Genomic DNA, 21,506 nt, shown 5'->3' on the forward strand with positions numbered 1-21,506 from the left:
CCCCACATGCAACTGGACCCTCCGGGTTCGCTGTTTCCGAGCATCCCTAAACATAGCCCTAGCCGGCATCGAAGACGAGTGAAAAATCAGGCCCCAGGAAATGCGTTCTGAGTCCTTTTCACCAATCCAAAAGTGCCCCCAAAGGAAGGCTTTGGGTACAAGTGAACTCCCCAGGGGAGCCTTTACGCAGCCCCACATGCAACTGGACCCTCCGGGTTCGCTGTTTCCGAGCATCCCTAAACATAGCGCTAGCCGTCATCGGAGACGAGTGAAAAATCAGGCCCCAGGAAATGCGTTGCGAGCCCCTTTGGACCATCCAAAAGTGCCCCCAAAGGAAGGCTTTGGGTACAAGAGAACTCCTCAGGGGAGCCTTTATGCAGCCCCACATGCAACTGGACCCTCCGGGTTCGCTGTTTCCGAGCAACCCTAAACATAGCGCTAGCCGTCTTCGGAGACGAGTGAAAAATCAGGCCCCAGGAAATGCATTCCGAGCCCCTTTGAACGATCCAAAAGTGTCACCAAAGGAAGGCTTTGGGTACAACTGAAGTTCCCAGGGGAGCCTTTACGCAGCCCCACATGCAACTGGACCCTCCGGGTTCGCTGTTTCCGAGCATCCCTAAACATAGCCCTAGCCGGCATCGAAGACGAGTGAAAAATCTGGCCCCAGGAAATGCGTTGCGAGCCCTTTTCGCCCATCCAAAAGTGCCCCCAAAGGAAGGCTTTGGGTACATCTGAAGTTCCCAGGGGAGCCTTTACGCAGCCCCACATGCAACTGGACCCTCCGGGTTCGCTGTTTCCGATCATCCCTAAACATATCCCTAGCCGGCATGGGAGAAGACTGAAAAATCAGGCCCCAGGAAACGCGTTGCGAGCCCTTTTCGCCCATCCAAAAGTGCCCCCAAAGGAAGGCTTTGGGTACAAGAGAACTCCCCAGGGGAGCCTTTACGCAGCCCCACATGCAACTGGACCCTCCGGGTTCGCTGTTCCTGAGCAAACCTAAACGTATCCCTAGCCGTCATCGGAGACGAGTGAAAAATCAGGCCCCAGGAAATGCGTTCCGAGCCCCTTTGGACCATCCAAAAGTGCCCCAAAAGGAAGGCTTTGGGTACATCTGAATTTCCCCGGGGAGCCTTTACGCAGCCCCACATGCAACTGGACCCTCCGGGTTCGCTGTTTCCGAGCAACCCTAAACATAGCCCTAGCCGGCATCGAAGACGACTGAAAAATCAGGCCCCAGGAAACGCGTTGTGAGCCCTTTTCGCCCATCCAAAAGTGTCCCCAAAGGAAGGCTTTGGGTACAAGTGAACTCCCCAGGGGAGCCTTTACGCAGCCCCACATGCAACTGGACCCTCCGGGTTCTCTGTTTCCGAGCAACCGTAAACATAGCCCTAGCTGGCATGGGAGTAGACTGAAAAACCGGGCCTCAGGAAATGCGTTGCAAGCCCCTTTGGACCATCCAAAAGTGCCCCAAAATGAAGGCTTTGGGTACAAGAGAACTCCCCAGGGGAGCCTTTATGCAGCCCCACATGCAACTGGACCCTCCGGGTTCGCTGTTTCCGAGCATCCCTAAACATAGCCCTAGCCGTCATCGGAGACGACTGAAAAATCAGGCCCCAGGAAACGCGTTGCGAGACCCTTTTCGCCAATTCAAAAGTGCCCCCAAAGGAAGGCTTTGGGTACAAGAGAACTCCCCAGGGGAGCCTTTACGCAGCCCCACATGCAACTGGACCCTCTGGGTTCGCTGTTTCCGAGCATCCCTAAACATAGCCCTAGCCGGCATGGGAGTAGACTGAAAAACCGGGCCTCAGGAAATGCGTTGCAAGCCCCTTTGGACCATCCAAAAGTGTCACCAAAGGAAGGCTTTGGGTACAAGAGAACTCCCCAGGGGAGCCTTTACGCAGCCCCACATGCAACTGGACCCTCTGGGTTCGCTGTTCCTGAGCAAACCTAAACGTAGCCCTAGCCGTCATCGGAGACGAGTGAAAAATCAGGCCCCAGGAAATGCGTTGCGAGCCCCTTTGGACCATCCAAAAGTGCCCCCAAAGGAAGGCTTTGGGTACAAGTGAACTCCCAGGGGAGCCTTTACGCAGCCCCACATGCAACTAGACCATCCGGGTTCGCTGTTTCCGAGCAACCCTAAACATAGCCCCAGCCGGCATCGAAGACGACTGAAAAATCAGGCCCCAGGATACGCGTTGCGATCCCTTTTCGCCCATTCAAAAGTGCCCCCAAAGGAAGGCTTTGGGTACAAGAGAACTCCCCAGGGGAGCCTTTACGCAGCCCCACATGCAACTGGACCCTCCGGGTTCGCTGTTTCCGAGCATCCCTAAACATAGCCCTAGCTGGCATGGGAGTAGACTGAAAAACAGTGCCTCAGGAAATGCTTTGCAAGCCCCTTTGGACCATCCAAAAGTGCCCCCAAAGGAAGGCTTAGGGTACAAGTGAACTCCCCAGGGGAGCCTTAACGCAGCCCCACATGCAACTGGACCCTCTGGGTTCGCTGTTTCCGAGCATCCCTAAACATAGTGCTAGCCGTCATTTGAGACGACTGAAAAATCAGGCCCCAGGAAACGCGTTGCGAGCCCCTTTGGACCATCCAAAAGTGTCACCAAAGGAAGGCTTTGGGTACAAGTGAACTCCCCAGGGGAGCCTTTACGCAGCCCCACATGCAACTGGACCCTCCGGGTTCGCTCTTCCTGAGCAAACCTAAACGTAACCCTAGCCGTCATCGGAGACGAGTGAAAAATGAGGCCCCAGGAAATGCGTTCCGAGCCCCTTTGGACCATCCAAAAGTGCCCCCAAAGGAAGGCTTTGGGTACATCTGAAGTTGCCCCGGGAGCCTTTACGCAGCCCCACATGCAACTGGACCCTCCGGGTTCGCTGTTTCCGAGAATCCCTAAACATAGCCCTAGCCGTCATCGAAGACGACTGAAAAATCAGGCCCCAGGAAATGCGTTGCGAGCCCCTTTGGACCATCCAAAAGTGCCCCCAAAGGAAGGCTTTGGGTACAAGAGAACTCCTCAGGGGAGCCTTTATGCAGCCCCACATGCAACTGGACCCTCCGGGTTCGCTGTTTCCGAGCATCCCTAAACATAGCCCTAGCCGTCATCAGAGACGACTGAAAAATCAGGCCCCAGGAAACGCGTTGCGAGACCCTTTTCGCCAATTCAAAAGTGCCCCCAAAGGAAGGCTTTGGGTACAAGAGAACTCCCCAGGGGAGCCTTTACGCAGCACCACATGCAACTGGACCCTCTGGGTTCGCTGTTTCCGAGCATCCCTAAACATAGCCCTAGCCGGCATGGGAGTAGACTGAAAAACCGGGCCTCAGGAAATGCGTTGCAAGCCCCTTTGGACCATCCAAAAGTGTCACCAAAGGAAGGCTTTGGGTACAAGAGAACTCCCCAGGGGAGCCTTTACGCAGCCCCACATGAAACTGGACCCTCCGGGTTCGCTGTTCCTGAGCAAACCTAAACGTATCCCTAGCCGTCATCGGAGACGAGTGAAAAATCAGGCCCCAGGAAATGCGTTCCGAGCCCCTTTGGACCATCCAAAAGTGCCCCCAAAGGAAGGCTTTGGGAACAAGAGAACTCCCCAGGGGAGCCTTTACGCAGCCCCACATGCAACTGGACCCTCCGGGTTCGCTGTTTCCGAGCATCCCTAAACTTAGCCCTAGCCGTCTTCGAGAACGACTGAAAAATCAGGCCCCAGGAAACGCGTTGCGAGACCCTTTCGCCCAATCAAAAGTGCCCCCAAAGGAAGGCTTTGGGTACATCTGAAGTTCCCAGGGGAGCCTTTACGCAGCCCCACATGCAACTGGACCCTCCGGGTTCTCTGTTTCCGATCATCCCTAAACATATCCCTAGCCGGCATGGGAGAAGACTGAAAAATCAGGCCCCAGGAAACGCGTTGCGAGCCCTTTTCGCCCATCCAAAAGTGCCCCCAAAGGAAGGCTTTGGGTACAAGAGAACTCCCCAGGGGAGCCTTTACGCAGCCCCACATGCAACTGGACCCTCCGGGTTCGCTGTTTCCGAGCAACCCTAAACATAGCCCTAGCCGTCATGGGAGTAGACTGTAAAACCGGGCCTCACGAAATGTGTTTTAAGCCCTTTTGGACCATCCAAAAGTGTCACCAAAGGAAGGCTTTGGGTACAAGAGAACTCCCCAGGGGAGCCTTTACGCAGCCCCACATGCAACTGGACCCTCCGGGTTTGCTGTTCCTGAGCAAACCTAAACGTAACCCTAGCCGTCATCGGAGACGAGTGAAAAATCAGGCCCCAGGAAATGCGTTGCGAGCCCCTTTGGACCATCCAAAAGTGCCCCCAAAGGAAGGCTTTGGGTACAAGAGAACTCCCCAGGGGAGCCTTTACGCAGCCCCACATGCAACTGGACCCTCCGGGTTCGCTGTTTCCGAGCATCCCTAAACATAGCCCTAGCCGGCATCGAAGACGAGTGAAAAATCAGGCCCCAGGAAATGCGTTCCGAGTCCTTTTCACCAATCCAAAAGTGCCCCCAAAGGAAGGCTTTGGGTACAAGTGAACTCCCCAGGGGAGCCTTTACGCAGCCCCACATGCAACTGGACCCTCCGGGTTCGCTGTTTCCGAGCATCCCTAAACATAGCCCTAGCCGGCATGGGAGTAGACTGAAAAACCGGGCCTCAGGAAATGCGTTGCAAGCCCCTTTGGACCATCCAAAAGTGTCACCAAAGGAAGGCTTTGGGTACAAGTGAACTCCCCAGGGGAGCCTTTACGCAGCCCCACATGCAACTGGACCCTCCGGGTTCGCTGTTCCTGAGCAAACCTAAACGTAGCCCTAGCCGTCATCGGAGACGAGTGAAAAATCAGGCCCCAGGAAATGCGTTGCGAGCCCCTTTGGACCATCCAAAAGTGCCCCCAAAGGAAGGCTTTGGGTACAAATGAACTCCCCAGGGGAGCCTTTACGCAGCCCCACATGCAACTAGACCATCCGGGTTCGCTGTTTCCGAGCAACCCTAAACATAGCCCTAGCCGGCATCGAAGACGACTGAAAAATCAGGCCCCAGGATACGCGTTGCGAGCCCTTTTCGCCAATTCAAAAGTGCCCCCAAAGGAAGGCTTTGGGTACAAGAGAACTCCCCAGGGGAGCCTTTACGCAGCCCCACATGCAACTGGACCCTCCGGGTTCGCTGTTCCTGAGCAAACCTAAACGTATCCCTAGCCGTCATCGGAGACGAGTGAAAAATCAGGCCCCAGGAAATGCGTTCCGAGCCCCTTTGGACCATCCAAAAGTGCCCCCAAAGGAAGGCTTTGGGTACATCTGAATTTCCCCGGGGAGCCTTTATGCAGCCCCACATGCAACTGGACCCTCCGGGTTCGCTGTTTCCGAGCAACCCTAAACATAGCCCTAGCCGGCATCGAAGACGACTGAAAAATCAGGCCCCAGGAAACGCGTTGTGAGCCCTTTTCGCCCATCCAAAAGTGTCCCCAAAGGAAGGCTTTGGGTACAAGTGAACTCCCCAGGGGAGCCTTTACGCAGCCCCACATGCAACTGGACCCTCCGGGTTCGCTGTTTCCGAGCAACCGTAAACATAGCCCTAGCTGGCATGGGAGTAGACTGAAAAACCGGGCCTCAGGAAATGCGTTGCAAGCCCCTTTGGACCATCCAAAAGTGCCCCAAAATGAAGGCTTTATGTACAAGTGAACTCCCCAGGGGAGCCTTTACGCAGCCCCACATGCAACTGGACCCTCCGGGTTCGCTGTTTCCGAGCATCCCTAAACATATCCCTAGCCGTCATCGAAGACGACTGAAAAATCAGGCCCCAGGAAATGCGTTCCGAGTCCTTTTCACCAATCCAAAAGTGCCCCCAAAGGAAGGCTTTGGGTACAAGTGAACTCCCCAGGGGAGCCTTTACGCAGCCCCACATGCAACTGGACCCTCCGGGTTCGCTGTTTCCGAGCATCCCTAAACATATCCCAAGCCGTCATCGAAGACGACTGAAAAATCAGGCCCCAGGAAATGCGTTGCGAGCCCCTTTGGACCATCCAAAAGTGCCCCCAAAGGAAGGCTTTGGGTACAAGAGAACTCCCCAGGGGAGCCTTTATGCAGCCCCACATGCAACTGGACCCTCCGGGTTCGCTGTTTCCGAGCATCCCTAAACATAGCCCTAGCCGTCATCGGAGACGACTGAAAAATCAGGCCCCAGGAAACGCGTTGCGAGACCCTTTTCGCCAATTCAAAAGTGCCCCCAAAGGAAGGCTTTGGGTACAAGAGAACTCCCCAGGGGAGCCTTTACGCAGCCCCACATGCAACTGGACCCTCTGGGTTCGCTGTTTCCGAGCATCCCTAAACATAGCCCTAGCCGGCATGGGAGTAGACTGAAAAACCGGGCCTCAGGAAATGCGTTGCAAGCCCCTTTGGACCATCCAAAAGTGTCACCAAAGGAAGGCTTTGGGTACAAGAGAACTCCCCAGGGGAGCCTTTACGCAGCCCCACATGCAACTGGACCCTCTGGGTTCGCTGTTCCTGAGCAAACCTAAACGTAGCCCTAGCCGTCATCGGAGACGAGTGAAAAATCAGGCCCCAGGAAATGCGTTGCGAGCCCCTTTGGACCATCCAAAAGTGCCCCCAAAGGAAGGCTTTGGGTACAAGTGAACTCCCCAGGGGAGCCTTTACGCAGCCCCACATGCAACTAGACCATCCGGGTTCGCTGTTTCCGAGCAACCCTAAACATAGCCCCAGCCGTCATCGAAGACGACTGAAAAATCAGGCCCCAGGATACGCGTTGCGATCCCTTTTCGCCCATTCAAAAGTGCCCCCAAAGGAAGGCTTTGGGTACAAGAGAACTCCCCAGGGGAGCCTTTACGCAGCCCCACATGCAACTGGACCCTCCGGGTTCGCTGTTTCCGAGCATCCCTAAACATAGCCCTAGCTGGCATGGGAGTAGACTGAAAAACAGTGCCTCAGGAAATGCTTTGCAAGCCCCTTTGGACCATCCAAAAGTGCCCCCAAAGGAAGGCTTAGGGTACAAGTGAACTCCCCAGGGGAGCCTTAACGCAGCCCCACATGCAACTAGACCCTCTGGGTTCGCTGTTTCCGAGCATCCCTAAACATAGTGCTAGCCGTCATTTGAGACGACTGAAAAATCAGGCCCCAGGAAACGCGTTGCGAGCCCCTTTGGACGATCCAAAAGTGCCCCCAAAGGAAGGCTTAGGGTACAAGTGAACTCCCCAGGGGAGCCTTTATGCAGCCCCACATGCAACTGGACCCTCCGGGTTCGCTGTTTCCGAGCATCCCTAAACATAGCCCTAGCCGTCATCGGAGACGAGTGAAAAATCAGGCCCCAGGAAACGCGTTGCGAGACCCTTTTCGCCAATTCAAAAGTGCCCCCAAAGGAAGGCTTTGGGTACAAGAGAACTCCCCAGGGGAGCCTTTACGCAGCACCACATGCAACTGGACCCTCTGGGTTCGCTGTTTCCGAGCATCCCTAAACATAGCCCTAGCCGGCATGGGAGTAGACTGAAAAACCGGGCCTCAGGAAATGCGTTGCAAGCCCCTTTGGACCATCCAAAAGTGTCACCAAAGGAAGGCTTTGGGTACAAGTGAACTCCCCAGGGGAGCCTTTACGCAGCCCCACATGCAACTGGACCCTCCGGGTTCGCTGTTCCTGAGCAAACCTAAACGTATCCCTAGCCGTCATTGGAGACGAGTGAAAAATCAGGCCCCAGGAAATGCGTTCCGAGCCCCTTTGGACCATCCAAAAGTGCCCCCAAAGGAAGGCTTTGGGTACATCTGAATTTCCCCGGGGAGCCTTTATGCAGCCCCACATGCAACTGGACCCTCCGGGTTCGCTGTTTCCGAGCAACCCTAAACATAGCCCTAGCCGGCATCGAAGACGACTGAAAAATCAGGCCCCAGGAAACGCGTTGTGAGCCCTTTTCGCCCATCCAAAAGTGTCCCCAAAGGAAGGCTTTGGGTACAAGTGAACTCCCCAGGGGAGCCTTTACGCAGCCCCACATGCAACTGGACCCTCCGGGTTCGCTGTTTCCGAGCAACCGTAAACATAGCCCTAGCTGGCATGGGAGTAGACTGAAAAACCGGGCCTCAGGAAATGCGTTCCGAGTCCTTTTCACCAATCCAAAAGTGCCCCCAAAGGAAGGCTTTGGGTACAAGTGAACTCCCCAGGGGAGCCTTTACGCAGCCCCACATGCAACTGGACCCTCCGGGTTCGCTGTTTCCGAGCATCCCTAAACATATCCCAAGCCGTCATCGAAGACGACTGAAAAATCAGGCCCCAGGAAATGCGTTGCGAGCCCCTTTGGACCATCCAAAAGTGCCCCCAAAGGAAGGCTTTGGGTACAAGAGAACTCCCCAGGGGAGCCTTTATGCAGCCCCACATGCAACTGGACCCTCCGGGTTCGCTGTTTCCGAGCATCCCTAAACATAGCCCTAGCCGTCATCGGAGACGACTGAAAAATCAGGCCCCAGGAAACGCGTTGCGAGACCCTTTTCGCCAATTCAAAAGTGCCCCCAAAGGAAGGCTTTGGGTACAAGAGAACTCCCCAGGGGAGCCTTTACGCAGCCCCACATGCAACTGGACCCTCTGGGTTCGCTGTTTCCGAGCATCCCTAAACATAGCCCTAGCCGGCATGGGAGTAGACTGAAAAACCGGGCCTCAGGAAATGCGTTGCAAGCCCCTTTGGACCATCCAAAAGTGTCACCAAAGGAAGGCTTTGGGTACAAGAGAACTCCCCAGGGGAGCCTTTACGCAGCCCCACATGCAACTGGACCCTCTGGGTTCGCTGTTCCTGAGCAAACCTAAACGTAGCCCTAGCCGTCATCGGAGACGAGTGAAAAATCAGGCCCCAGGAAATGCGTTGCGAGCCCCTTTGGACCATCCAAAAGTGCCCCCAAAGGAAGGCTTTGGGTACAAGTGAACTCCCCAGGGGAGCCTTTACGCAGCCCCACATGCAACTAGACCATCCGGGTTCGCTGTTTCCGAGCAACCCTAAACATAGCCCCAGCCGGCATCGAAGACGACTGAAAAATCAGGCCCCAGGATACGCGTTGCGATCCCTTTTCGCCCATTCAAAAGTGCCCCCAAAGGAAGGCTTTGGGTACAAGAGAACTCCCCAGGGGAGCCTTTACGCAGCCCCACATGCAACTGGACCCTCCGGGTTCGCTGTTTCCGAGCATCCCTAAACATAGCCCTAGCTGGCATGGGAGTAGACTGAAAAACAGTGCCTCAGGAAATGCTTTGCAAGCCCCTTTGGACCATCCAAAAGTGCCCCCAAAGGAAGGCTTAGGGTACAAGTGAACTCCCCAGGGGAGCCTTAACGCAGCCCCACATGCAACTGGACCCTCTGGGTTCGCTGTTTCCGAGCATCCCTAAACATATCCCAAGCCGTCATCGAAGACGACTGAAAAATCAGGCCCCAGGAAACGCGTTGCGAGCCCCTTTGAACGATCCAAAAGTGCCCCCAAAGGAAGGCTTAGGGTACAAGTGAACTCCCCAGGGGAGCCTTTATGCAGCCCCACATGCAACTGGACCCTCCGGGTTCGCTGTTTCCGAGCATCCCTAAACATAGCCCTAGCCGTCATCGGAGACGAGTGAAAAATCAGGCCCCAGGAAACGCGTTGCGAGACCCTTTTCGCCAATTCAAAAGTGCCCCCAAAGGAAGGCTTTGGGTACAAGAGAACTCCCCAGGGGAGCCTTTACGCAGCACCACATGCAACTGGACCCTCTGGGTTCGCTGTTTCCGAGCATCCCTAAACATAGCCCTAGCCGGCATGGGAGTAGACTGAAAAACCGGGCCTCAGGAAATGCGTTGCAAGCCCCTTTGGACCATCCAAAAGTGTCACCAAAGGAAGGCTTTGGGTACAAGTGAACTCCCCAGGGGAGCCTTTACGCAGCCCCACATGCAACTGGACCCTCCGGGTTCGCTGTTCCTGAGCAAACCTAAACGTAGCCCTAGCCGTCATCGGAGACGAGTGAAAAATCAGGCCCCAGGAAATGCGTTGCGAGCCCCTTTGGACCATCCAAAAGTGCCCCCAAAGGAAGGCTTTGGGTACAAATGAACTCCCCAGGGGAGCCTTTACGCAGCCCCACATGCAACTAGACCATCCGGGTTCGCTGTTTCCGAGCAACCCTAAACATAGCCCTAGCCGGCATCGAAGACGACTGAAAAATCAGGCCCCAGGATACGCGTTGCGAGCCCTTTTCGCCAATTCAAAAGTGCCCCCAAAGGAAGGCTTTGGGTACAAGAGAACTCCCCAGGGGAGCCTTTATGCAGCCCCACATGCAACTGGACCCTCCGGGTTCGCTGTTTCCGAGCATCCCTAAACATAGCCCTAGCTGGCATGGGAGTAGACTGATTAACAGTGCCTCAGGAAATGCTTTGCAAGCCCCTTTGGACCATCCAAAAGTGCCCCCAAAGGAAGGCTTTGGGTACAAGTGAACTCCCCAGGGGAGCCTTAACGCAGCCCCACATGCAACTGGACCCTCCGGGTTCGCTGATTCCGAGCATCCCTAAACATATCCCTAGCCGGCATCGAAGACGACTGAAAAATCAGGCCCCAGGAAATGCGTTGCGAGCCCCTTTGGACCATCCAAAAGTGCCCCCAAAGGAAGGCTTTGGGTACAAGAGAACTCCCCAGGGGAGCCTTTACGCAGCCCCACATGCAACTGGACCCTCCGGGTTCGCTGTTTCCGAGCATCCCTAAATATAGCCCTAGCCGGCATCGAAGACGAGTGAAAAATCAGGCCCCAGGAAATGCGTTCCGAGTCCTTTTCACCAATCCAAAAGTGCCCCCAAAGGAAGGCTTTGGGTACAAGTGAACTCCCCAGGGGAGCCTTTACGCAGCCCCACATGCAACTGGACCCTCCGGGTTCGCTGTTTCCGAGCATCCCTAAACATAGCGCTAGCCGTCATCGGAGACGAGTGAAAAATCAGGCCCCAGGAAATGCGTTGCGAGCCCCTTTGGACCATCCAAAAGTGCCCCCAAAGGAAGGCTTTGGGTACAAGTGAACTCCCCAGGGGAGCCTTTACGCAGCCCCACATGCAACTAGACCATCCGGGTTCGCTGTTTCCGAGCAACCCTAAACATAGCCCCAGCCGGCATCGAAGACGACTGAAAAATCAGGCCCCAGGATACGCGTTGCGATCCCTTTTCGCCCATTCAAAAGTGCCCCCAAAGGAAGGCTTTGGGTACAAGAGAACTCCCCAGGGGAGCCTTTACGCAGCCCCACATGCAACTGGACCCTCCGGGTTCGCTGTTTCCGAGCATCCCTAAACATAGCCCTAGCTGGCATGGGAGTAGACTGAAAAACAGTGCCTCAGGAAATGCTTTGCAAGCCCCTTTGGACCATCCAAAAGTGCCCCCAAAGGAAGGCTTAGGGTACAAGTGAACTCCCCAGGGGAGCCTTAACGCAGCCCCACATGCAACTGGACCCTCTGGGTTCGCTGTTTCCGAGCATCCCTAAACATAGTGCTAGCCGTCATTTGAGACGACTGAAAAATCAGGCCCCAGGAAACGCGTTGCGAGCCCCTTTGGACGATCCAAAAGTGCCCCCAAAGGAAGGCTTAGGGTACAAGTGAACTCCCCAGGGGAGCCTTTATGCAGCCCCACATGCAACTGGACCCTCCGGGTTCGCTGTTTCCGAGCATCCCTAAACATAGCCCTAGCCGTCATCGGAGACGAGTGAAAAATCAGGCCCCAGGAAACGCGTTGCGAGACCCTTTTCGCCAATTCAAAAGTGCCCCCAAAGGAAGGCTTTGGGTACAAGAGAACTCCCCAGGGGAGCCTTTACGCAGCACCACATGCAACTGGACCCTCTGGGTTCGCTGTTTCCGAGCATCCCTAAACATAGCCCTAGCCGGCATGGGAGTAGACTGAAAAACCGGGCCTCAGGAAATGCGTTGCAAGCCCCTTTGGACCATCCAAAAGTGTCACCAAAGGAAGGCTTTGGGTACAAGTGAACTCCCCAGGGGAGCCTTTACGCAGCCCCACATGCAACTGGACCCTCCGGGTTCGCTGTTCCTGAGCAAACCTAAACGTAGCCCTAGCCGTCATCGGAGACGAGTGAAAAATCAGGCCCCAGGAAATGCGTTGCGAGCCCCTTTGGACCATCCAAAAGTGCCCCCAAAGGAAGGCTTTGGGTACAAATGAACTCCCCAGGGGAGCCTTTACGCAGCCCCACATGCAACTAGACCATCCGGGTTCGCTGTTTCCGAGCAACCCTAAACATAGCCCTAGCCGGCATCGAAGACGACTGAAAAATCAGGCCCCAGGATACGCGTTGCGAGCCCTTTTCGCCAATTCAAAAGTGCCCCCAAAGGAAGGCTTTGGGTACAAGAGAACTCCCCAGGGGAGCCTTTATGCAGCCCCACATGCAACTGGACCCTCCGGGTTCGCTGTTTCCGAGCATCCCTAAACATAGCCCTAGCTGGCATGGGAGTAGACTGATTAACAGTGCCTCAGGAAATGCTTTGCAAGCCCCTTTGGACCATCCAAAAGTGCCCCCAAAGGAAGGCTTTGGGTACAAGTGAACTCCCCAGGGGAGCCTTAACGCAGCCCCACATGCAACTGGACCCTCCGGGTTCGCTGTTTCCGAGCATCCCTAAACATATCCCTAGCCGGCATCGAAGACGACTGAAAAATCAGGCCCCAGGAAATGCGTTGCGAGCCCCTTTGGACCATCCAAAAGTGCCCCCAAAGGAAGGCTTTGGGTACAAGAGAACTCCCCAGGGGAGCCTTTACGCAGCCCCACATGCAACTGGACCCTCCGGGTTCGCTGTTTCCGAGCATCCCTAAATATAGCCCTAGCCGGCATCGAAGACGAGTGAAAAATCAGGCCCCAGGAAATGCGTTCCGAGTCCTTTTCACCAATCCAAAAGTGCCCCCAAAGGAAGGCTTTGGGTACAAGTGAACTCCCCAGGGGAGCCTTTACGCAGCCCCACATGCAACTGGACCCTCCGGGTTCGCTGTTTCCGAGCATCCCTAAACATAGCGCTAGCCGTCATCGGAGACGAGTGAAAAATCAGGCCCCAGGAAATGCGTTGCGAGCCCCTTTGGACCATCCAAAAGTGCCCCCAAAGGAAGGCTTTGGGTACAAGAGAACTCCTCAGGGGAGCCTTTATGCAGCCCCACATGCAACTGGACCCTCCGGGTTCGCTGTTTCCGAGCAACCCTAAACATAGCGCTAGCCGTCTTCGGAGACGAGTGAAAAATCAGGCCCCAGGAAATGCATTCCGAGCCCCTTTGAACGATCCAAAAGTGTCACCAAAGGAAGGCTTTGGGTACATCTGAAGTTCCCCGGGGAGCCTTTACGCAGCCCCACATGCAACTGGACCCTCCGGGTTCGCTGTTTCCGAGCATCCCTAAACATAGCCCTAGCCGGCATCGAAGACGAGTGAAAAATCTGGCCCCAGGAAATGCGTTGCGAGCCCTTTTCGCCCATCCAAAAGTGCCCCCAAAGGAAGGCTTTGGGTACATCTGAAGTTCCCAGGGGAGCCTTTACGCAGCCCCACATGCAACTGGACCCTCTGGGTTCGCTGTTTCCGATCATCCCTAAACATATCCCTAGCCGGCATGGGAGAAGACTGAAAAATCAGGCCCCAGGAAACGCGTTGCGAGCCCTTTTCGCCCATCCAAAAGTGCCCCCAAAGGAAGGCTTTGGGTACAAGTGAACTCCCCAGGGGAGCCTTTACGCAGCCCCACATGCAACTGGACCCTCCGGGTTCGCTGTTCCTGAGCAAACCTAAACGTAGCCCTAGCCGTCATCGGAGACGAGTGAAAAATCAGGCCCCAGGAAATGCGTTGCGAGCCCCTTTGGACCATCCAAAAGTGCCCCCAAAGGAAGGCTTTGGGTACAAATGAACTCCCCAGGGGAGCCTTTACGCAGCCCCACATGCAACTAGACCATCCGGGTTCGCTGTTTCCGAGCAACCCTAAACATAGCCCTAGCCGGCATCGAAGACGACTGAAAAATCAGGCCCAAGGATACGCGTTGCGAGCCCTTTTCGCCAATTCAAAAGTGCCCCCAAAGGAAGGCTTTGGGTACAAGAGAACTCCCCAGGGGAGCCTTTATGCAGCCCCACATGCAACTGGACCCTCCGGGTTCGCTGTTTCCGAGCATCCCTAAACATAGCCCTAGCTGGCATGGGAGTAGACTGATTAACAGTGCCTCAGGAAATGCTTTGCAAGCCCCTTTGGACCATCCAAAAGTGCCCCCAAAGGAAGGCTTAGGGTACAAGTGAACTCCCCAGGGGAGCCTTAACGCAGCCCCACATGCAACTGGACCCTCCGGGTTCGCTGTTTCCGAGCATCCCTAAACATAGCGCTAGCCGTCATCGGAGACGAGTGAAAAATCAGGACCCAGGAAATGCGTTGCGAGCCCCTTTGGACCATCCAAAAGTGCCCCCAAAGGAAGGCTTTGGGTACAAGAGAACTCCCCAGGGGAGCCTTTACGCAGCCCCACATGCAACTGGACCCTCCGGGTTCGCTGTTTCCGAGCATCCCTAAATATAGCCCTAGCCGGCATCGAAGACGAGTGAAAAATCAGGCCCCAGGAAATGCGTTCCGAGTCCTTTTCACCAATCCAAAAGTGCCCCCAAAGGAAGGCTTTGGGTACAAGTGAACTCCCCAGGGGAGCCTTTACGCAGCCCCACATGCAACTGGACCCTCCGGGTTCGCTGTTTCCGAGCATCCCTAAACATAGCGCTAGCCGTCATCGGAGACGAGTGAAAAATCAGGCCCCAGGAAATGCGTTGCGAGCCCCTTTGGACCATCCAAAAGTGCCCCCAAAGGAAGGCTTTGGGTACAAGAGAACTCCTCAGGGGAGCCTTTATGCAGCCCCACATGCAACTGGACCCTCCGGGTTCGCTGTTTCCGAGCAACCCTAAACATAGCGCTAGCCGTCTTCGGAGACGAGTGAAAAATCAGGCCCCAGGAAATGCATTCCGAGCCCCTTTGAACGATCCAAAAGTGTCACCAAAGGAAGGCTTTGGGTACATCTGAAGTTCCCCGGGGAGCCTTTACGCAGCCCCACATGCAACTGGACCCTCCGGGTTCGCTGTTTCCGAGCATCCCTAAACATAGCCCTAGCCGGCATCGAAGACGAGTGAAAAATCTGGCCCCAGGAAATGCGTTGCGAGCCCTTTTCGCCCATCCAAAAGTGCCCCCAAAGGAAGGCTTTGGGTACATCTGAAGTTCCCAGGGGAGCCTTTACGCAGCCCCACATGCAACTGGACCCTCTGGGTTCGCTGTTTCCGATCATCCCTAAACATATCCCTAGCCGGCATGGGAGAAGACTGAAAAATCAGGCCCCAGGAAACGCGTTGCGAGCCCTTTTCGCCCATCCAAAAGTGCCCCCAAAGGAAGGCTTTGGGTACAAGAGAACTCCCCAGGGGAGCCTTTACGCAGCCCCACATGCAACTGGACCCTCCGGGTTCGCTGTTCCTGAGCAAACCTAAACGTATCCCTAGCCGTCATTGGAGACGAGTGAAAAATCAGGCCCCAGGAAATGCGTTCCGAGCCCCTTTGGACCATCCAAAAGTGCCCCCAAAGGAAGGCTTTGGGTACATCTGAATTTCCCCGGGGAGCCTTTATGCAGCCCCACATGCAACTGGACCCTCCGGGTTCGCTGTTTCCGAGCAACCCTAAACATAGCCCTAGCCGGCATCGAAGACGACTGAAAAATCAGGCCCCAGGAAACGCGTTGTGAGCCCTTTTCGCCCATCCAAAAGTGTCCCCAAAGGAAGGCTTTGGGTACAAGTGAACTCCCCAGGGGAGCCTTTACGCAGCCCCACATGCAACTGGACCCTCTGGGTTCGCTGTTTCCAAGCAACCGTAAACATAGCCCTAGCTGGCATGGGAGTAGACTGAAAAACCGGGCCTCAGGAAATGCCTTGCAAGCCCCTTTGGACCATCCAAAAGTGCCCCAAAATGAAGGCTTTATGTACAAGTGAACTCCCCAGGGGAGCCTTTACGCAGCCCCACATGCAACTGGACCCTCCGGGTTCGCTGTTTCCGAGCATCCCTAAACATATCCCTAGCCGGCATCGAAGACGACTGAAAAATCAGGCCCCAGGAAATGCGTTCCGAGTCCTTTTCACCAATCCAAAAGTGCCCCCAAAGGAAGGCTTTGGGTACAAGTGAACTCCCCAGGGGAGCCTTTACGCAGCCCCACATGCAACTGGACCCTCCGGGTTCGCTGTTTCCGAGCATCCCTAAACATATCCCAAGCCGTCATCGAAGACGACTGAAAAATCAGGCCCCAGGAAATGCGTTCCGAGCCCCTTTGGACCATCCAAAAGTGCCCCCAAAGGAAGGCTTTGGGTACAAGAGAACTCCCCAGGGGAGCCTTTATGCAGCCCCACATGCAACTGGACCCTCCGGGTTCGCTGTTTCCGAGCATCCCTAAACATAGCCCTAGCCGTCATCGGAGACGACTGAAAAATCAGGCCCCAGGAAACGCGTTGCGAGACCCTTTTCGCCAATTCAAAAGTGCCCCCAAAGGAAGGCTTTGGGTACAAGAGAACTCCCCAGGGGAGCCTTTACGCAGCCCCACATGCAACTGGACCCTCTGGGTTCGCTGTTTCCGAGCATCCCTAAACATAGCCCTAGCCGGCATGGGAGTAGACTGAAAAACCGGGCCTCAGGAAATGCGTTGCAAGCCCCTTTGGACCATCCAAAAGTGTCACCAAAGGAAGGCTTTGGGTACAAGAGAACTCCCCAGGGGAGCCTTTACGCAGCCCCACATGCAACTGGACCCTCTGGGTTCGCTGTTCCTGAGCAAACCTAAACGTAGCCCTAGCCGTCATCGGAGACGAGTGAAAAATCAGGCCCCAGGAAATGCGTTGCGAGCCCCTTTGGACCATCCAAAAGTGCCCCCAAAGGAAGGCTTTGGGTACAAGTGAACTCCCCAGGGGAGCCTTTACGCAGCCCCACATGCAACTAGACCATCCGGGTTCGCTGTTTCCGAGCAACCCTAAACATAGCCCCAGCCGGCATCGAAGACGACTGAAAAATCAGGCCCCAGGATACGCGTTGCGATCCCTTTTCGCCCATTCAAAAGTGCCCCCAAAGGAAGGCTTTGGGTACAAGAGAACTCCCCAGGGGAGCCTTTACGCAGCCCCACATGCAACTGGACCCTCCGGGTTCGCTGTTTCCGAGCATCCCTAAACATAGCCCTAGCTGGCATGGGAGTAGACTGAAAAACAGTGCCTCAGGAAATGCTTTGCAAGCCCCTTTGGACCATCCAAAAGTGCCCCCAAAGGAAGGCTTAGGGTACAAGTGAACTCCCCAGGGGAGCCTTAACACAGCCCCACATGCAACTGGACCCTCTGGGTTCGCTGTTTCCGAGCATCCCTAAACATAGTGCTAGCCGTCATTTGAGACGACTGAAAAATCAGGCCCCAGGAAACGCGTTGCGAGCCCCTTTGGACGATCCAAAAGTGCCCCCAAAGGAAGGCTTAGGGTACAAGTGAACTCCCCAGGGGAGCCTTTATGCAGCCCCACATGCAACTGGACCCTCCGGGTTCGCTGTTTCCGAGCATCCCTAAACATAGCCCTAGCCGTCATCGGAGACGAGTGAAAAATCAGGCCCCAGGAAACGCGTTGCGAGACCCTTTTCGCCAATTCAAAAGTGCCCCCAAAGGAAGGCTTTGGGTACAAGAGAACTCCCCAGGGGAGCCTTTACGCAGCACCACATGCAACTGGACCCTCTGGGTTCGCTGTTTCCGAGCATCCCTAAACATAGCCCTAGCCGGCATGGGAGTAGACTGAAAAACCGGGCCTCAGGAAATGCGTTGCAAGCCCCTTTGGACCATCCAAAAGTGTCACCAAAGGAAGGCTTTGGGTACAAGAGAACTCCCCAGGGGAGCCTTTACGCAGCCCCACATGAAACTGGACCCTCCGGGTTCGCTGTTCCTGAGCAAACCTAAACGTATCCCTAGCCGTCATGGGAGACGAGTGAAAAATCAGGCCCCAGGAAATGCGTTCCGAGCCCCTTTGGACCATCCAAAAGTGCCCCCAAAGGAAGGCTTTGGGTACAAGAGAACTCCCCAGGGGAGCCTTTACGCAGCCCCACATGCAACTGGACCCTCCGGGTTCGCTGTTTCCGAGCATCCCTAAACTTAGCCCTAGCCGTCTTCAGAGACGAGTGAAAAATCAGGCCCCAGGAAACGCGTTGCGAGACCCTTTCGCCCAATCAAAAGTGCCCCCAAAGGAAGGCTTTGGGTACATCTGAAGTTCCCAGGGGAGCCTTTACGCAGCCCCACATGCAACTGGACCCTCCGGGTTCGCTGTTTCCTATCATCCCTAAACATATCCCTAGCCGGCATGGGAGAAGACTGAAAAATCAGGCCCCAGGAAACGCGTTGCGAGCCCTTTTCGCCCATCCAAAAGTGCCCCCAAAGGAAGGCTTTGGGTACAAGAGAACTCCCCAGGGGAGCCTTTACGCAGCCCCACATGCAACTGGACCCTCCGGGTTCGCTGTTTCCGAGCAACCCTAAACATAGCCCTAGCCGGCATGGGAGTAGACTGAAAAACCGGGCCACACGAAATGTGTTTTAAGCCCTTTTGGACCATCCAAAAGTGTCACCAAAGGAAGGCTTTGGGTACAAGAGAACTCCCCAGGGGAGCCTTTACGCAGCCCCACATGCAACTGGACCCTCCGGGTTCGCTGTTCCTGAGCAAACCTAAACGTAACCCTAGCCGTCATAGGAGACGAGTGAAAAATCAGGCCCCAGGAAATGCGTTCCGAGCCCCTTTGGACCATCCAAAAGTGCCCCCAAAGGAAGGCTTTGGGTACATCTGAAGTTGCCCGGGGAGCCTTTACCTAGCCCCATATGCAACTGGACCCTCCGGGTTCGCTGTTTCCGAGCATCCCTAAACATAGCCCTAGCCGGCATCGAAGACGACTGAAAAATCAGGCCCCAGGAAACGCGTTGTGAGCCCTTTTCGCCCATCCAAAAGTGTCCCCAAAGGAAGGCTTTGGGTACAAGAGAACTCCCCAGGGGAGCCTTTACGCAGCCCCACATGCAACTGGACCCTCTTGGTTCGCAGCTTCCGAGCAACCCTAAACATAGCCCTAGCTGGCATGGGAGTAGACTGAAAAACCGGGCCTCAGGAAATGCGTTGCAAGCCCCTTTGGACCATCCAAAAGTGCCCCAAAATGAAGGCTTTGGGTACAAGAGAACTCCCCACGGGAGCCTTTACGCAGCCCCACATGCAACTGGACCCTCTGGGTTCGCTGTTTCCGAGCATCCCTAAACTTAGCCCTAGCCGGCATCGAAGACGACTGAAAAATCAGGCCCCAGGAAATGCGTTGCGAGCCCCTTTGGACCATCCAAAAGTGCCCCCAAAGGAAGGCTTTGGGTAGAAGAGAACTCCCCAGGGGAGCCTTTATGCAGCCCCACATGCAACTGGACCCTCCGGGTTCGCTGTTTCCGAACATCCCTAAACATAGCCCTAGCCGTCATCGGAGACGAGTGAAAAATCAGGCCCCAGGAAACGCGTTGCGAGACCCTTTTCGCCAATTCAAAAGTGCCCCCAAAGGAAGGCTTTGGGTACAAGAGAACTCCCCAGGGGAGCCTTTACGCAGCACCACATGCAACTGGACCCTCTGGGTTCGCTGTTTCCGAGCATCCCTAAACATAGCCCTAGCCGGCATGGGAGTAGACTGAAAACCGGGCCTCAGGAAATGCGTTGCAAGCCCCTTTGGACCATCCAAAAGTGTCACCAAAGGAAGGCTTTGGGTACAAGAGAACTCCCCAGGGGAGCCTTTACGCAGCCCCACATGAAACTGGACCCTCCGGGTTCGCTGTTCCTGAGCAAACCTAAACGTATCCCTAGCCGTCATCGGAGACGAGTGAAAAATCAGGCCCCAGGAAATGCGTTCCGAGCCCCTTTGGACCATCCAAAAGTGCCCCCAAAGGAAGGCTTTGGGTACAAGAGAACTCCCCAGGGGAGCCTTTACGCAGCCCCACATGCAACTGGACCCTCCGGGTTCGCTGTTTCCGAGCATCCCTAAACTTAGCCCTAGCCGTCTTCAGAGACGAGTGAAAAATCAGGCCCCAGGAAACGCGTTGCGAGACCCTTTCGCCCAATCAAAAGTGCCCCCAAAGGAAGGCTTTGGGTACATCTGAAGTTCCCAGGGGAGCCTTTACGCAGCCCCACATGCAACTGGACCCTCCGGGTTCGCTGTTTCCGATCATCCCTAAACATATCCCTAGCCGGCATGGGAGAAGACTGAAAAATCAGGCCCCAGGAAACGCGTTGCGAGCCCTTTTCGCCCATCCAAAAGTGCCCCCAAAGGAAGGCTTTGGGTACAAGAGAACTCCCCAGGGGAGCCTTTACGCAGCCCCACATGCAACTGGACCCTCCGGGTTCGCTGTTTCCGAGCAACCCTAAACATAGCCCTAGCCGGCATGGGAGTAGACTGAAAAACCGGGCCTCACGAAATGTGTTTTAAGCCCTTTTGGACCATCCAAAAGTGTCACCAAAGGAAGGCTTTGGGTACAAGAGAACTCCCCAGGGGAGCCTTTACGCAGCCCCACATGCAACTGGACCCTCCGGGTTCGCTGTTCCTGAGCAAACCTAAACGTAACCCTAGCCGTCATCGGAGACGAGTGAAAAATGAGGCCCCAGGAAATGCGTTCCGAGCCCCTTTGGACCATCCAAAAGTGCCCCCAAAGGAAGGCTTTGGGTACATCTGAAGTTGCCCCGGGAGCCTTTACGCAGCCCCACATGCAACTGGACCCTCCGGGTTCGCTGTTTCCGAGAATCCCTAAACATAGCCCTAGCCGTCATCGAAGACGACTGAAAAATCAGGCCCCAGGAAATGCGTTGCGAGCCCCTTTGGACCATCCAAAAGTGCCCCCAAAGGAAGGCTTTGGGTACAAGAGAACTCCCCAGGGGAGCCTTTATGCAGCCCCACATGCAACTGGACCCTCCGGGTTCGCTGTTTCCGAGCATCCCTAAACATAGCCCTAGCCGTCATCGGAGACGACTGAAAAATCAGGCCCCAGGAAACGCGTTGCGAGACCCTTTTCGCCAATTCAAAAGTGCCCCCAAAGGAAGGCTTTGGGTACAAGAGAACTCCCCAGGGGAGCCTTTACGAAGCACCACATGCAACTGGACCCTCTGGGTTCGCTGTTTCCGAGCATCCCTAAACATAGCCCTAGCCGGCATGGGAGTAGACTGAAAAACCGGGCCTCAGGAAATGCGTTGCAAGCCCCTTTGGACCATCCAAAAGTGTCACCAAAGGAAGGCTTTGGGTACAAGAGAACTCCCCAGGGGAGCCTTTACGCAGCCCCACATGAAACTGGACCCTCCGGGTTCGCTGTTCCTGAGCAAACCTAAACGTATCCCTAGCCGTCATCGGAGACGAGTGAAAAATCAGGCCCCAGGAAATGCGTTCCGAGCCCCTTTGGACCATCCAAAAGTGCCCCCAAAGGAAGGCTTTGGGTACAAGAGAACTCCCCAGGGGAGCCTTTACGCAGCCCCACATGCAACTGGACCCTCCGGGT

The sequence above is a fragment of the Anas platyrhynchos genome, chromosome 3 (assembly GCF_047663525.1).
Source record: "Anas platyrhynchos isolate ZD024472 breed Pekin duck chromosome 3, IASCAAS_PekinDuck_T2T, whole genome shotgun sequence".
Lineage (NCBI taxonomy): Eukaryota > Metazoa > Chordata > Aves > Anseriformes > Anatidae > Anas > Anas platyrhynchos.